The sequence below is a fragment of the Triticum urartu genome, chromosome 7 (genome assembly GCF_003073215.2).
Source record: "Triticum urartu cultivar G1812 chromosome 7, Tu2.1, whole genome shotgun sequence".
In the NCBI taxonomy this organism is placed as follows: domain Eukaryota; kingdom Viridiplantae; phylum Streptophyta; class Magnoliopsida; order Poales; family Poaceae; genus Triticum; species Triticum urartu.
Window position 1 is genome coordinate 4,461,287 of NC_053028.1, and position 5,299 is coordinate 4,466,585.

The window sequence follows — 5,299 nt, forward strand, 5'->3', positions numbered from 1 at the left end:
AGTGAAGGAAAAGATCCGTGAGATTAGATACACAAGGCTAGCTTAGCTCAATCTTTAAAATAACCCGAGCTGCCCATGGAAAACAGCACTGATAAATTACCTCGTATCCGATGCTTTAGATAAATTCGTTTAATAGTAGAAAGTGACTAGGGGACGGTTGGGAAGCATATAAATTGCATGCATCACCGTTTCCTTAGGCTGCTGCCAATGCATGGGTGCTTAGATGAGATGCTAAGCACATTAAATAGCTTAGCAACTATACTCCCCAATGTATAGGTGCTTAGCTTATGGTTGCTAAGCTTGCTTCATTTAATGATTTAACAGCTAAAGCTCTTCATGTATTGGTGGGCTCCCTTCTTTTAAATGTTTTGCCTAGGTTCACGCGCTTAGCATTGGTTCTTCTTGGGGTCACCACACTCATCTCTCTTCTTTTAAATAACTTGCCACATCAGATTTTTTGCCTACGTAGAAAGCTTAGCACCTGTACAAGGTGGAGCATTGGGAGGGGCCTTAGCCTTCTTGTAGTCCGCATCAGTTGCCCGCACAAGGACTCGGACTACCTGAAGCAAAGGGAGGTTCCCTAGGCTACCAAAGTCAAAGTCAACACTAATGTTGTCATCATTGTTCTGTACTATGACGGTGAACTGAAGAGATTCAAGGACCGGCATATCTCCTTGTACAAACGAGCCAAGAGTTCCATATGTTTCGAAGACTCTCAGCTTGGGGAACGCACCGGCACCACACATAGTGTCAATGTGGAAAGCTGACACATTTTCCATCTGAAGGCTAACAAGCTCTCGGAATTTTCTAAAGACCTCCAGTTCTGGACTGCATACATACAGTTTTAAACGGGACAGGTTCGGAAGAACCTGTGGATTGATCCTTGCCAATAGCCCACGGTCTTCGTAGGCCATGTGTAGAACACGAAGTTGCGGAGGAAGGATATTTTGTTCCCAGGGGTTGTCGGCATGACTGGAAAGTCTATATACGAGAACAAAACCAATGTCTATGACTTGGATCTTGCTCACTTTGGCTACAGACTCCGCCCAACTATTCAGTGCACTATCATCATAAATAACTAAACCTTTAGAAATGCGGAGCTTCCTCAACTCTGTTAACTTGCCCAACTCTGTCACAAAGTTCGAGTACATACTAATTTTTTGTAGGCATAGCTCTTGGAGAGATGTCAATTTTCCGATCCAGTATGGCACTTCAATGTATGTTTCACAGATGTTCAAGCACTTGAGGTGACCTAGTCGACCAATACTCTCTGGAAGTTCACTTATTTTATTTCCACCACCCAACTCCAATACCAGCAAGAACTTCAGAAGTCCTATTTCCTTTGGGAGCTCACGGATATCCATGCTCGCTAGTTTGAGGTGCCTCAGGTGCACTAACTTTCCAACATGCTCAAGATGATTAGGATTGTGTGAGCCATCGGGGCCTTCTAAAGCTAGGACACGCAAAACTTCAAAGCATGAAAGTGATAGTAACATATCAGCATTGCACATGGCATTCAGTGACCTTGCTTGTGATGTGGATGTGCTAGCCAGTGTGGTTGGACTCTACGATGAACAGCTAGCCTATGAGCGTTGCAATGTGAAGTTGCATATTGCTCGTTACTATCCAATACAGTAACAAAGTTTTCTTCCTTTGACAATAGGCATATCATATCAAGCACTATGTCATGGACGCGGCATCCAGTTATGATGCCAACATCCACATCCATGTTTACGCCAGAATCCCTGCGCTTCTCTACCGGCATTATCATGCTTTTGTTTACCAACTCATTGAAGTACCTCTCACCAATCTCAAACAGTCTTACCCCTGGTTCCGCATGGATAGAACCTTCGCAGACCCACTTCCATATCAAACTATCTTTTTCAATCAGATGATCTTCGGGATATATGCTCAGATACAATAAGCAAGTCTTGAGGTGACAAGGTAGATCATAATAGCTAAATAAAAGTATTTTCCTTGTGTTCTCCACGTCTTCATTTACTTCATGCCCAAAACCAATTGAAGTGTATACCTTAGACCAAAACTCCACAGGTTTACCAGCAAGCAAACTAGCTATTGTGATTATAGCCAATGGTACACCACCACATTTATGTAAAATTTTGTCATATACCTCTGTTGGAAGATTATTAGGCCATTCTACTGCAGCACAAGATAATCTTCTATGAAATCATTGGATAAATCAAGAGAAAGTGGTTGTAGCTTGTATACTTCACTGGGGATTGTGGCAACTTCGTGTATACGAGTAGTTGTGATTGTCCTGCTTCCGCGATTGTTACACACCAAAGCGGTCTTAACTAGTTCCCATTTTTTTATCCCATATGTCATCAATGACAATCAAGTACCTGTCATTGGCATCCACAGCGCAAGAGATATAAAAAATTAGTGAAAATCATCTACAATCCCCCTAAGTATGTAAAATATATTTAAAATGGGGATGCATGAATGTCAGCCTCCTTGTCGAATCTTGAATTGACATTACTGAATAAGGAATGCAGAGGCCGGGGGTATTCCTCATTTTCAAAAAAAATTACTGAATAAGGAAAAGGAGGGGTGTAGGAGAGAGACATGCATGCAACACCTTATCAGAGTTTGATTCCATTTCATCGACCAGAACTCTGTTTTTATTAACAAAATTTCCCCATCTAAAAAGATTAATCCAATATTAGAGATATTTTTGAATTGACATCTATTGTAAGAAGTTCTAGAATATATGAATGTGGGCGAACATCTGAGGGCAAGTCCCAACCCAAATTATGGCAAAGAAGGTTGTGAAAAACTTGATATTATACAAGAATACAGCCTTTTGCAAAATATACAAGAATGACCATAGGGCATGCAAACCCTCGATGTAAGATGTCTCAAAAAGAATTTTTCACTCATATCTAACTCAAACCTTCTGGGTTTGATGCTATTTTTCCCCATTTACTACTTAGCATGTATGAAACATGGAAACTATATAATAAGGTGTGTTCAGCACGCTAATTTTCCCATTTACTACTTGAAGTATATGAAGCTACATAATAGGGTGCATACCTCTTGTTCTCAAGTAATAGTCGAAGTTCGTCGATCAACTTCCTTTCATCCCATGACGATAAGGTAGAATCCCGATGCTTTAGCTTGTCAATTCCAAAGAGAATGTCATTGCGAAGTTTCTTCAAGCTCGGATTCCGTCCAACTGGAACAAAAGCACTGCAATCAAACTCCACTTTGAGGTTATCATACAGTGCTTTGGCTCTTGCCAAGGCCTCCCAATCCGAAAATAGAGAGTATCTTGATCCCATTGGTATAGCCAGACTGGGCAGCCGCTCCCGCGACCCGCTCCCGTCCCCGCAACCCTAGCCGCCGCCGCCTCCCCCTGCCCGTCGCCGGCGGGATCCGGCCGCCCTTGCCGGCGCGCGGCCCGGATCCGGCCCTCCCTCCCCTCGCCCTTCCTCCCCCTCCCCTCCTTCCCCCCCCGCCCCGCCTCCCCGGGAGGCGGCCGGGGCGGCCCCCGCGCCGCTGCACTCGGCCTCGCTCCGCTCTTCCTCTCCCCTGCCGTCGCCGGTGGGCGCCCCCGGCTCCGGCCCGGGGGGTGCCGGCGGCGGCAGGATCTCGCTTCCCCGCGCGCGCGTCCTCCTGACCCGGGGCAGGGGGGCGGCGGCGGTGTCGCTCGGCTTGGCGGCGGTTCGGTGACCCGACGGGGTGGCCAGCGGCAGACGTGGTGGCGGCGCTGCTCCTTGGTGGCGGGGCGGCGTGGTGGTGTTGGGTGGCCAACGTCGCGCCCCTGGCCCAGATCTGGGCCCGGCGGGCCCCATCTGGGTCCTAGTGGGCCGGCCCCCGGCGTGGCCTCGTTGTCTGCGGCGCGGTGAGGAGGAGGAGCGACTCGGATATGGGGCGTCGGCGCCGATGGCGTGCCGGCAGCAGCGCGAAGGCGGGAGCTTTACGGGCCCACGAGGGCTCGGCCGGGCCTGTGGGCCCACGGGCCTGGTGTGCTCCTGCTATTGCGTCTGGATGGCTACCGTCGCTGACGATGAAGGTGGGGCCCTCCCGCGTGCCGACGGTGTTGATGCCCTAGTCCCGGCTCTGATCCTTCGCCGCACTGCCCTCATTTCGTGGTGCCGTGGTGAGACGGCGTGGGGGCCTCATGACCGCGTTGGCGCTGGGTGGTGGTTGGTTTGGTGGATGGATCCGGAGTGCCCGAGGTGCGGGTTGGGATCGGGGGAAACCCCTGTCGGCGTGGCCGACACCGGCACGGTGGCGCCTGAGGGTGCCACCTGACCTTCCGGGAGGGCGTCGGGGGCTACCCTGCCTCTCGCCTCATCGTGTACCGGGGGAAACCCTTGGCAGCAGCGTCATCATCGTCGCGATCCTTCTTGGAGGTGTTGATAGGTGCCGGCGCTTCGGAGTCTTGGAGCCTAGGGGTAGATTCCGGTGGGCGCAGCGATCACGAGGCTTCTTCGTTTTTGTTGATCCGCCGTTGTCGGCATTTGTTTCTTTTTCTCTTTCTCTGTCGTTTCTTTTGGACGTGTCTATGCTACTTCCGCCCCAGCACCTATCTCAGTATGGTTCGGTTGGTTGCTTTGTATACAAAGCGGGGGGAAACCCTTTTTCGGTAAATAGAGAGTATCTTGAGTTGCTTGGACGCATCACCATCCCCATCACTCATTATCTTGGTTAGCTCATTCAATGAATCATCAATACCAATGAGCTCTTTCTGGTCCTTGTACAGAGCCACTAGGCGAGGGTCAATAGTGATTGCATCAACTGGATTAGCAGCCATGCCGTTGACCCGGTACCTATCACGTCGGTCGGCCGCCTCCTTGACGCGGACCTTGATGTCTTTGATCCCATCCGAGATCTCACGGCGGGTCTTGCTCTTGCTGAACAAGTTTCCCATCTTCTTCACGAGCTTCTTGAGTTTGTGTGGCTTGATGGCTGGCTCAGCTCCCTCGACACGCATCAAGAACTTGTCGACGATGTCCTCCATTATGAATGACAAGTCCCTGACTTCGTTCGCCCAGAGCTTGACCTGCTCGTCGAGCTGGTCTCGCGGCACGCCCCCCACCTTGCGGAGGGCAGCATACATGCTTTCCAGCTCTCTCTTGAGATACTCAACATCTTCCTTGACGCCTGTCTGCAGCTTGTACTCCTCCGTGAGGAGTTGGCCAAGCTTGAGGAGCAGGCTGCCCATGGCCCCCGTCGCGAGGTCCATGGTCGCTCTCTGCAGCTGGATTGCTTGATTTGTTTGTGCACAATAGTGCTTTCTGAGGATGAGCTGTGTGTGTGTGTGTGTTGGGGG

The 5,299-nt window shown here is 49.9% G+C and overlaps 1 pseudogene; it reads right to left on the reverse strand.

Moving 5' to 3' along the window:
* Positions 1 to 461: 461 nt before the first annotated feature.
* On the reverse strand, positions 462 to 5,284 carry LOC125525666 (annotated as a pseudogene).
* Between the last annotated feature and the right edge of the window lie 15 nt (positions 5,285 to 5,299).